Source organism: Merops nubicus, unplaced genomic scaffold (genome assembly GCF_000691845.1).
Source record: "Merops nubicus isolate BGI_N331 unplaced genomic scaffold, ASM69184v1 scaffold14100, whole genome shotgun sequence".
Classification (NCBI taxonomy): domain Eukaryota; kingdom Metazoa; phylum Chordata; class Aves; order Coraciiformes; family Meropidae; genus Merops; species Merops nubicus.
The window spans coordinates 27,965-40,961 of NW_008582267.1; positions in this window are offsets into that span (position 1 = coordinate 27,965).

The window sequence follows — 12,997 nt, forward strand, 5'->3', positions numbered from 1 at the left end:
GGAAATGTGATGCTCTGGTCTCCTAATCATCTTTGTGGCCCTTCATGAAACTCTCTCCGGCACATCTATTTCTCTTTTGTAGTGATTTCTCCGTGAAGTATCTTGTAACCACAAGATGGATTTAGACAGAAAAAGTGCCACCTTGGTAACAGTTTCCTTTTTTAGAGCAAGTCTCACAGCGTGCCTGTGTTGGCCATACCTGCTGATGCTACTAATGGCTACATGGCTGTCATGAGTAAGGGGACAGGAGTCAGCAGGGGGAAGGAGCTGACAGGTGGGGAAAGCAGGGCTTCCAGAGCCAGTTCAATGAACCTGGATTAAGCAGCTTCCTGTATAGCTCTGGAGGAGCAGCAGGGGTGCCGCGAGGAGCTTCCACAGCCTGCCTGCTCTCCACTGGGCCCTCCTGCCCACAGGCAAGGAACAAAAATGGGCAAGCTCCATCTTCCTGTGGAAAGCACGCTTGGGCATGGAGAGGCGTGGCCATGGATGTGCACCACAGCACCTTGCCCTCTCTTCTTTGGCACCCTTACTGCTGTGGCTGTGATGTGGTATGCTGAGTATCAGAACGAGCTGTGGTGGTGGTGTACGCAGCTGTCCTACCTGCAACGAGCTGCAGCGCCGTACAGAACGCAGGAACAGGTAAAATGTCAAACTGTAAAACAAAGCAGCGGATTTTGCAAATTCTCTTAGTGAGCCTTTTCTGGTTCAGTGCTATTTTTATTGAAGACCCCACCAGCCCATCTTGCAAGTGAAGCTTTCAGCAGTTGTGTTAGATGAAACCAGGCACAGCTTGAATGACAGGTCTTCAATACTGCATTGGCTCATTAGAGAAATTTGTATTCCATACTGAGCTGAAGGAAAGGGAGTGACCTGGGAGACTCTTGAGCAAGCACTAAACTGTGGAAGCAGCAGCAGAAATGACAGCAGATGGCAGGGTCAGCTCGTTAACTGCATTTATCTAATTGAAGACTTCCTATATATTGTCAGGTAACAGTAAAAAAAAATTGTCTGTCAGAAATTCCACCTGGTCATAATTGTTCATCATTAATAAATCTGTTCCAGAACAGGTTGCCAAAATCTCAGCTCTGATTGTGTAACTCAAACTAATTAGCAAATGACAACTGGCAAGATCAGTTGCTTTGGTTGGGCAACAAAAAAACCCAAAGCTGTGGCTGCTGTTGGCAGAACAGAAAGCTGTCTTGCGAAGGTTTTCTGGGCTGACAAAACATCAGCCCAGTTTGCTGTTTTTCGTCTTTCTCTGATAATTTGTGTGTTGTGGAACACAGAGGTGTAACACTTCTCTTCTAGAAACACTGATTATAGATAAATGAATAAATATGGCAGATAGATGAACCTGAATTTGCTCTGAAAACCACAAGTTTACCCCTGATTTCCACCTTGGTTTCTAAAAAAAAAAGAAATAGACAGGAGACAACTTCCCAAAATAAAAATAATTTTTAAAAAGAGACTTCATTTAAACCACTTTATGAATTTATGCTTGATAGAACTTTGGCAAATTTCAAAAAATAAATTCATCTTACGTTGCCTTATCCGTGCTGCACTCCTGAGGGAACACCGTGCTCCCCCAGCAGGCTTGCTTTGCCCAGCTTCCTCTCTTTATTCTGAGGGGCCAGTTTAAAACTGGTGCTCTGAAATGTGCCCAAGTGCTTGCAGTGAGGCAAGAAGCATCATGCCATGACAGAGAATGATAGTTTTTTAATCTCATTGATGAATCCTCAGCCTGACTGTGGCGCAGTCAGTAGCACTTTGCAAAGAGTACTGCTGCACTTGGTTTTATTTGCACCTGGAGCAGACAAACTGCTGTGTCTCCTCGTCGGGTCTTCTGTAGGTGTCTTATTCTGTGCTCCCTGCCTGAAGGGCAACATATTGACAGGTCATACAGCAGCCAAGGGAAGAATGAGTGATCTGCCTTACCTGCTCTGCCTGCATTTAAGTAAGTGCTTACTAAATGATGCTTCTGCACGGCATAGTCAGAATACCCCAATGCAAGCAAAAGAGCAGGCTCCACCCTGAAGCATGCTTTCCAGTGAGGAATAGGAGGCATAGGAGGGCCAGAAAACAGGTGAATAAGCAACAGATCAGAGCAACCAAAATACTGACTCCACTGCAATGCTGGTCCTGGGTGGCCAGGTTATTAAGTTGCGTACATTGCTGTATGCGTTCTCAGCACCCAAAGAAAAATGTTGCAGGTAGTAGATAGGTCAGAAAGATGTTGAGTTCTTCAAAAAGCATGTGTTTTTGCTCAAACAGATTGTGAAGGGACTCCTGTTTCTAATTCTTTTTCTAAAGGTGTTTGGAATAGATAGCAGAAACTGGTTATGGATAATGAAGGCGTTAAGAGGATGTGTGCAATTATAGTTTACGAATATTTTAATGCCCTTTTTTTATTTAAGTAAAACCTGTTTTCCAGTGCTTGTATTTTCACTTTTTGCATTGGCTTGTCTCTTCAGACTGTTTTAAATTTAGTGGTTTATTAGTAAGAGTTTTTTTGTTGGCTTATGCATTATGCAACGAGGAATAGCTGCTCATATCTTTGCATAATTGGAAGTCTTCACACAATTGGAACAAAAGCATTTAAACTCCAAGGCTGGGTCACTAAAATATTTTTTATTTAGGCAGATTGCAACATACATCATCTTCTTTAAGTTACTTCCTCTAAGATCATTATATCAAATAGGAGTATGAAAAATGTATATATGATCTGGTACATACTCAGGGTGAAAGTGGAAGCTCTTTAAACCATTTACAATTAGTTAGTTCAGAGGCAATCATCTTCAGTAGACTAATTCTGAAATGCTCAAATGTGGTGGAGAATTGAGCCATAAAATTGCAATTGCTATGCAGTTGTCTTTTACTTCTGCAATGTGTTTTGAAATCAAGCGATGCTACACATTAGAACTTAAACAATTATTTTTGATATATCACATGCAATTAAAAAAAAAGCAAAATAAAAAAAATCTATATTCTTCCTAAGATGCCAAAAATAAATGATAGCAATGTGGCATGTTACAATCTGCATTTTTTGTGTGTCTTTGGATAAAACCTGTCAAATGTAAAGTAAATTGAGAAGACAAAAAGCACAACTAGTGTGCTAAAACCTTCAGATTCAATAATTACCAATTAAGTATTACACACTACATTACTGGAAAAACACTTTTTATGCCACTAAATGATGATCAGAGTAAGTTTTTGAAAACAAAAGTTTGGATTATAGTGTCATCTAGATACTTTTCCATATTTCAGAGTACTTATTCCCAATTTGCCAGAGCCAAATAAATCATGAGGATAGTTTTTCCTTTACCTCTCCAGTCTTGAATTGAGAAAACTGTTCACCTTCCCCAGCTGATTTCACACCAAACTACATACAAAGGGATGAAAAATCCCACCCCCAAAATCACCCCTCCTCCCCAGCTTCAAACCCATATGCTCTGATCCCTAAACAAAGAGAAAGAACATTTTAGAATGATTATATTTGGGTTATATTTTGCCCTCACACACAGAATTTTTCTTGGAAAAGCTGATGATGTCTTATGTCCTAGCAAGCCCTCTAATCAAAGCTGTTGTGGGGCGCAGTGCATATGATTTACAGTGCTTCCCAGAAAATACAGGAATTTTAATCTGATATTTGATTTTAATTTGTGCTATAATCTCTGTGCATTGTACGAAAATGTGCTTTATAACTGATGCAGAACAAGTAGATGTTCTTGCCTCACTTTTTAACCAAGACATATAAAAAAGTTTTGCTGTCATTATACTAATTACACAAAATGCTCATGATACTTCAACAAAACTGAACTAGTATTCACAGAAGATGTGTTATTTGATGTTTTGCAGGCTTCTGACTTGCTCAGTGTTTGCAAATTATTTTAAATCACAATAGATGCACTATTCTTTATTATGATTAAATATTTTACTGTATGTTAAAAGCTTGAAGGTTCACATTTAATGTTTCAGAGGTTGGGGTTTTTTGTCTTTTTCTTAAATCCTAGGTATCAGGCACCTGGAAAAAAAGTAAAATTACGAATTCTTAATGCAAACTGCATCTTTCTTTTTAGGATAAATAGTTTTGTTTAAAAAAAAAGTTACAAGTAGATTCAGTGGAGTTACTTTTGGATTTACAGAATGTAACTTGGAATGGAACAGAGTCTAACCTGGAGAGAGCTACTGCAATTTTATTGCAGGTAGTACTTGATGTATGCAGTCACCCAAAGTCTCCGAATGTGAGATCCTAAAGGACAAGGCCTGACCTTATGCACTCTTTTTACTGACATTTAAAAGTCTGTATGAAAATACATATCTTTGCATTTTTAGCCTTCTGCAGGTTTGCAGACTGCCATTACCAGGGCATGCCTATCTCATAACTGTGCCAAGAAGCTAAGCATTTAGCTCACATATAAGTTTGCAGTGCTCAACCTGATAGATCCCATGGCCTTCCTCCTAGAAAGGGAGATACTAACAAAATACTACCAGAAGAGACAGCATCACCTTTTTCAGCCCACGGTCTCATGGTTAAAGCACTCAAACATTATGTGGCTGATCCGTATGTAGTTTCCAGGTAAATCTCTGACCATGATAGAGACTATGACAATGTGGTTGTGGAGATGATACCACAGCTTGGGGCAAACCTGCAGTATACTGGTAGTCCCTTTCCAAATTTTATGTTAAATATTATGTTAATGTTAGTATGCATGTATTCATATCCTATGTAATGTACTTTAATTATGGTAAATATTAGTTGTCGAGCCTGTGGCCCAGATTCCAGATTAAACCCAGATGGATGTCAAACCCATCAGAATGAAAAAGTGGATTTGTTCTTTCTTTCCATGTGTCTTGTTGTGTCTCAATGGCTAGTTGTTGTACATGTGGTGTATTAGTTACTCTACACTCTGTCACCTGCAGCTTCCCCAACACATGAAAATGCTCTCCTTAATAGGCTACTAGCTCAGGGTAAAGCTCTCCTGGTAAAGGTCCCCCACTTGGAGTGACACAATCAGCAATTTGCTGTCTTGTCAAACACAGTGTGACTCTATTCACGTGTTTCTGAGAGGTGCAGGAAACAATGACTGCATACCTACTTCCAGTCTGCCTAGGGAATTTCATTTTTCATTTAATAGTCCCCTGCTGAAGCCGAGTCAGTGAGCAGCTCTCACAAGTTGTTTAGCTCCTTCAGTAAACATTCTGGTGAACAAGACACGGCATATATCACCAGCAGCAGCAAAATACCCCAAAACAGAGCTCTTTAAAAGAGCTAAGGCAGATGCCTGACCTCAGCACAGGATCTGGGACAGCATGTGGGACTCTTTCACCTGAGTACATTGGGATGCACAAGCCTTAGCAATGGTGGAGCTCCAGTCATAGCTGTCCCTGCAGTTTTATCACTGACTAAGGAAACCAGGCAGCTTCGGGTGGCAGCCCTGAGGACCAGCTTCCCTTGGGTGCTTCCCTCAGGGCAATATATTCCCTAGGGTGGGAAGGAGGTGCAGAGAGTCAGAAACATAAAGGCTCGTTATTCATAGCTGGCATTACAGCTAGCCCTAAGTATATAAAAGTAGAGTATATTAAAATATTTGTTTCCCTGAAAAGGATATATAGAGATAATTTTACTGACAAGTTTGCTGAAGATTTCACCTGGTCATAACCGAACATATTTTCACACAATCTTCTAAGACACTTATCAGCAGCCATTATATTTGGATAATAACCTTTTGAAGTTCCAAATTACTTTTTGCTAAGCTTTAAAAGTTTGTGTATGAACTTTCCTGGAGGTCTGACAAGAGATTTGAGGGAGAAAATGCACCCTGGAAGCTTATTTGTGAACAGACAAATATAAAAAAAAAATAAAACATGGCTGTTTCTAAATGAATGCTATAACTGAAATTTATTTTAATTAGAGACCTGAAAACCTGCAGTGTAATGCCTTTGTTTGCCCAGGCAAGAGAATATATGTGCATGTGTTACTGACTGAAGTCTGGAAAAAGCATTAGAATAATTTCAATTGATTTCTCTAGTTTCTATCACTAAATTTCCTATTTTTAGCTCCTGACAAGGCTTTGTTGTGAGATTCAGCTTCATGCAGGACTGCAAGGAACAGAGCCTGAAAAACTGAGTTTAGAAAGTGTTTAAAAATGAAGTATGAAAAAGAGACTTTTTCTCAGTATTGAAAAAAATCTTGTATCATGTCTTAAGTAAGGGACTTCAAGGTCAAGTGATGGGAACTGAAATGTGGTGTAAGAATAGATGGCTGCCTTACATTTGACTAATTTGTGTGCCCTTGGAAACTACATGCGGTGTGTACTACTGGTGAGTTTATGAAAGAATGCAGTTCAGTATGCAGGTGTGACCAGCAGCCAGAAAGTGAAAAGTGAGCCAAACTCTTAACTCCATCATGTGTCCCTTGCCTGTTACTATCCTTTAGCGTGGGTAGGGTTGGCACAGAGGAGTTTGTTTGCCTTTCCAGAGAGCACAACACACGCAGAATGGATGGACCAGGGTCTGTTGGGTGGTCAGAAGTGGTCAGACAGCTGCATGGCCAGGTAATTTACACCCAGAAATTTTCTCTCTGTGTGTGTGCATAAAGATACTGAGGGAGCAGACAGCAAGAGACCAAAACCCACTCTGTTAGCCATATAACTATTGTTAGCTCAGATATCCCCATCTGATCTTCAGAATGAGTGTTTTAAAAATATGGTCCTTAAGGGCTCAATATCTCTTTCCAGAGAACACAGAATGTGCCTCAGAGGTATGAGTTTAGGCTATAAAGTTGAGAATTGCCTCATACAAAGTACCACAGCATGAAGTTTACAGAAGCAGGTGGTTCAGTGTATGCCAACCTGATCAGGTGTTGCAAACTATTCTTTTTGTCTGCAGTCCTTGAGGTCTAGCAGGGAATTTTAGGATGTGCACTGAGCACACTGAGTTAAGTAGGAGCTTAAAATTACAGAAGTCATCATTTTCTTTTACATCTCAGCAACATTTGTCAGAGTCTCTTTTGTAGATGGAGTCAGACAGCACATTCAGTTTGGGATGTATGGATCAGCACTAGGAAATCCTGAGCTCCAGAAACTGAAACCAAGAGGTAAGCAGGAAACTGGGATCAAGGTTGTCTGCTTCCCAGCAGACTTTGTTAACTACATGGTGCTTGTACACTAAACACTGCTACTTTAAACCAAGTAACCATATTCAGCTTGTTTTGAGAATCTTGATCCTTTGGGATACATTTAAGTCATGCTCTGATAATTTGTGTGAGGTTTAAAAGCCTGCTCTTAAAAGCCTATTCAATGCTTTGATTTAGAAATGTGCAACCATAGCTGTATGCTTGTAGGAAAGCAGGATTTAACAAAGAATTTGCAGGTCAAATGAGAAATTATCCACAAGGTTACACAACAGCTGAGCAGTAGGGCTTGGACCATAACTCTGGATTTAAGTGTCTCAGTTCCACATCTGATGCCTTAGTCCTTCATTGGCTCTAATTTCATGTGTTTGGAAGGGATTTTTCCCATGGGAGGTTTAGAAATGCAGCTCTAAAAGACTGCAGATAGCTGTTCTTTGAAGATTTTGGATTCAGAAGCTACTGAGGTAATTTTTAAAACATTGTAACTCAGTCCAAGCTGTACAATTAGAAGTAAATATTGATTCAGCAAACAAGATGTGCTCAGAACATGGTGACCTGACAACGTATAATAAGGCCCCTCAAATATATATACTAGAGGCAAACAGAGATGCCAATTGCTCTGAACAGTGACACCCACTGTTCTCCTGTAACAGTATCACATACTTGTTTTAAATATATTAGTAAGGAATGCATTATGTTTTCTAAATTAACAATGAATGGAAAAAAAAAAAAAGTCCGACATAGCATTAGTAAAGAAAACCTTTTAAGACTGATTTGATGCTGCTACTGCCATTGCCATGCTGCTGTCTGGGAACTAATTGTAACTGCCCCTTCAGCCTTGTGTTTGCTTGCAGGAAGGTTTTTGATGATTAACCAGTATTGTGCTGTTGTCTTCATCCATGGCCAGCAATGCATAAAACAATAATATCACATATGCTGCTGCTGACTGAGGCCGGGGGGCGTGAACCAGACACAAAAGAGAGAGAAACTGTTGCCATCCTCTTCAAAGTGCTGTTCCCGGGGTATGTGTCCACCCAGTAATTGCACAAGAGTTCAGTCCCAGCAGGATTTTGTGATTACAGAGCTTAATTGTTCCTGCCTATTATAAATGGCTCTTTGTTTTGCCATTTGTCTTTCATAGTCACCCACACTCTCTATTATATTTCTGCTTGCTTGTCCCCAGCTTGTCCCCTACCAGTTCCTCCAGATTCCTATTTGCCATTTCAATCCACTGCACCATGCACGCCTTGGTTTAATTTCCTCATGCCTCTGCTGTTCGGTGTTTCTGTCTCAGTAGCTCTCAGCCTGCTCCCCTATTTTCATTTCAGCTCCCACTCTCTCAATGAAAACCACTCACGCTGATTTTACTTAATGCAGTATAATTAAGGGTAGGCTTTTTCAGAGGGAAAAATGTCACTTTTCACAGGCCAGAATGGAAAATTTGACAGGATGATATCAAATCTTATGAACAGACTTCAAGATCCTGATAATGAGTCAAACAATGTCCATTGGGGGTTTTGTGGGTTTTTTGGGTTGATATTTTTGATTGATATGGACCATTTTTGTATTTGCTTAAGGACCATCCTGAAGACCAGTATCACCTACCAGTTTGACTTAAAAAAGCAAAACAAAAAAATGCAGAGACAGAAGACTAGCACTGAGGGAAAGATTTGGCTTTGGCTTGTTTGGTATAACTACTCTAAGAACTGTATTTTTTAACTATTTGTACACAATCAGTGTTCAAAAAACTTTTTTTTTTTTTTTTTTTTTAAAATAGTGGCTGCCCCTCCACCACTTCTAGTGCATCGTTGAGGCAAATTTCCTGTCCTCCTGAAAAATGATTAGCTCCTGGAGCACCTCCTATGGCATCCTGACTGGCAGCTGCAAAGGAAAGAACAGAAACCTGGAAGTTTTAAACTCAGCCCTTTAGGACACTTCCCTACTACACAGTTGGCTGGATCGACCTGCAGGGTCCCCTGGATCTGCCTGAATCTGCTAATACAGCTCCCCTGTGTCTATGCAACTTGACTTGGGCTGCTGTGTTCTTCTGTTGTCCTTAGATTACCACACATGGCCTCAATCTTCATTAACTGTGGCACAAGCAACGTGCATGATGCCTCGTGTTTAACTATGTGGTGGTCCTATGCCCACTGCACTAACAGCTAAGCTTTAAGGCAGGTAACCTAAGGCTTCACCCAGTCCTGTCAGGAAGCTTGCTTCTTCCTCTCTGTATGGATTTCATGTATGAAGCATCCAAACTCACTAAGGCCTTCTTCTAAATCTGGCATCTTTAAGAGAAAACATCACTCCTTAGATGGTCCAGGATGTTCACAGATAAAATGGCGACTTGTTCTGCATTAAAAGAAGGGAAATCAAGGATGCCTGTGCCATACACTTGCAATGCTGGCAGAGGCACTCCTGCTTTGCCATTGAAGTTTTCCAAAAAGACTTTGATAATGAAGCAAACTAATATGAATTTGCCACGTTAATGCTTCCTGCTGGTGTGATAAAAATTTCTTTGTTTTCCAGGATGAAAAAAAATAGAGGGGGGAAAAGGAAGGCGGTCAGATATTTTGGGCCTTGAGGATACCATCAGTAAATTTAGCTCTGGAACTTCTGGCACAGCTGCATGTTTGTGGGCTGACTCTTAGCGCAAGCATATCTCGACACTTGGAAGTTTCTCTCACAAAACACAGATCTGCCTTTTCCCCTGAGCACCTGCATCCTCAAATTCCCCGGCTGATGGAGGAGGAAGATTCGCACTTCCCAGATGATCTGCTCTAGATGTTGACACTGGAACTATCAGAGAGAACAAGTGCAAAGAGCTGGTACATCTGTTTTTAGATCTTCTCAGATTAGTGGTCTTCCTTAGTGGTCTAACTAACTGGAACAGCAGTAACATAATCACAGAATCACAGAATGTTAGGGGTTGGAAGGGACCTCCAGAGATCATCGAGTCCAACCCCCCTGCCAGAGCAGGACCATCTAGCCTAGGGCAGGTCACACAGAAACAAATCCAGACAGGTCTTAAGAGTCTCCAAGAAAGGAGACTACACAACCTCCCTGGGGAGCCTGTTCCAAGTGCTCTGGAACCCTTACAGTAAAGAAGTTCTTCCTCATGTTTAGGTGGAACTTCCTGTGCTCCAGCTTCTGACCATTGCCCCATGTCCTGTCGCAGGGCATAAGTGAGAAGAGGTTGCCCTTTGCTTCCTGACACCCAGCCTGCATATATTTATACACATTAATTAGATCCCTCCCTAAGTCTTCTCTTCTCCAGACTAAAAAGCCCCAGGTCTCTCAGTCTCTCCTCACACGGCAGGCGTTCCAGTCCCCCAGTCATCTTCATAGCCCTTTGCAGGACTCTCTCCAGTAGATCTCTGTCCCTCTTGAAATTGGGAGCCCAGCACTGGACACAATACTCCAGGTGAGGTCTCACCAGGGCAGAGTAGAGGGGGAGCAGGACCTCCCTTGTTCTGCTGCATACACTTTTCTTAATGCACCCCAGGATCCCATTGGCCCTCCTGGGCACAAGGGCACACTGCTGTCCCATGGACAACTTGTTGTCCACCAGGACTCCAAGGTCCCTCTCCACAGAGCTGCTCTCTAGCAGATCTCCTCCTAAACTGTACTGATGCATTTTATTACTCCTGCCCAGGTGAAGGTCTCTGCACTTATTCTCGTTGAACCTCATTAGGTTCCTCTTGGCCCAGCTCTCCAGTCTGTCTGAACTAGGAACCTTGGACCCTGCAGATGCACCCAGCAACTGCCTGCCATGGCCCTCCGTCCAACAAGAGCATGCAAGCTACATCAGCCCATGTTTTACTTACAGAATTGTCTAGACCAAAGAACATCAGCAGCTTGCTCAAGTCTGTCCCCTACCTCCATACCCCGATACACAAGACTCATAAGTCTTCCTGCTGTTTGATCTGCTGTCTTAGTGGTTTACATGACTCCTACTCCATAACAGCAAGGAGGTCAAACCTTTCAAGCCACAGCTATTGATTTTGCTCATCAAACAGTTCAGGCTGACTTGTCACTAGACCTGACTCTCTCCCAGAATAGGCTTGACATGTACAGCACAGGTATCAGCTCTTGCAATATACAGATTCCCTGTACAGAGTCCTTCATTTAGAAGGGAATCTTCTCGGGAGAACAACTTTGCTGGTCTAGTCTGTGGGAAGCATCTGCAATACTGTTATCAGATGCTGTTTCCCCAGTCAAAGGCAGCTGCTCTGGAAGCATTCAGTGAGGATGGTGAAGTGAAAAACCTGTGTGTCAAATGGCCAACAAGCAAGATTCTGAATTAGGAAGGTACATGGGGTTCCCTTTTTGGTTTTTAGAGTTATCATTTTACAGAGAGGGTCTTTATCAAGTTGTCTATGTCTATGTCACCACTAGGCTATGGTCTAGTGGTTAGGGAGATGTTGGGATGAAGGTTGGACTTGATGATCCTAGAGGTCCTTTCCAACCATAGTGATTCTATAATTATAGGATCAGTCTGTGGTAACACATTTTATGGAGAGCAGAGCTCAACATCTGAAGTATGAACTTCAGGCCAAGAATTTTAAGGCAATTCTTCACCACGCATATTTTTATGGTCATATGTTGTTCTAAATCTAGCCCAAATTATCACCCTTATTTTTCTCCAAGTATTTTCCAGCTGTCTGTGCTCCATGAAGGTTTTGGACACATGTGGTCTGAATAGACTGCGTCCATGATAAGCAAAAGTGTCTGTGTGTCAGGAATGCATGCTTGTTCTTAACCTGTGTTTGCACCAGTGAACAGGAGGTGGCTATATGTAAATATTTTCTAGCTGCTAGCTCTGAAGATATAGCTTGCAAGACATATATTGCAATATGTATCTTTTCTCTAGAAAAATGTTATCAGGAGATTCCTGATCCTATTATTCCTTTTCCTATTAGCAAACCCTGAGAGGTTCAAGTACTGCGTGCTTGTGCCACTTCCCCAGATTTGAGGACACGAGCCAGTGACATCTGTACAACTTGTAGCACGCTGATAACTTCTCATAAGATGAAAAGCATTGTCAAATCACATGCATAGAAAAGATGCAAGAATTTAGGGCATGCAGTGAAATCTAGCTTTGAAGTCAGGAGAGATGCATGGGAAGGAAAAATGGGAAATACACAATTAGTAGTCATTGAGCAACTTCAGAGGCTTTGTAAATGGAGAGCTGTTCCCCTTTCCTTTATACCAGCTACTATGCATAGCATTAGCTCTGTGTTTTTCATCACCATTGCTGTGGTTTGAGTACTAGAAAAAGACTGAGCAGATATGGCAGTGTGCATGTTAGTGTGGACCTACAAGGCAGCTCACCTCTCTGAGTATGTGCCTTTTAGCAGGACAGGACTGTGTGGTATAGTTCAGACAGATGAATTTTGCTATCAGCATTTTATGCTTATGGGAAAGACTATAGGTACAAAGTGAGAGAGGCTGTTTTCAGGGAGGAGAAAGGAAAAACGCCAGCCCTGCCTGCCTCCTGCAGCTATGCTGCTCCTGTTGTTACAGCAACAGAGGGAGATGTCTGCTGTAAGAGACAAGGGTTGAAAAATTTGTCTGAACAACTGAAGACAGGTGGGAGACAAAAAGAAAAGGAATTGGTTCCAGGAGAGATGTGGCGGCAGTCACTTGTCCTAGGAAGGAGGGAGGAGAAGGCAGCTCTGTGTACATGCACATCGTGCCACATCCATCTCTCCCCTTGAGAACACACCTTCCTGCAGCACAGAGTTAACAGTGCAGCAATCCTTACTCCAGAGCCATCAACGCTGTGTAGGGGAATGAGGGTGCCTGCATACTCTGCGAGGTAAATATTTGCAGGCTGAAACAAAGTAAATGGGTAATCTGAAA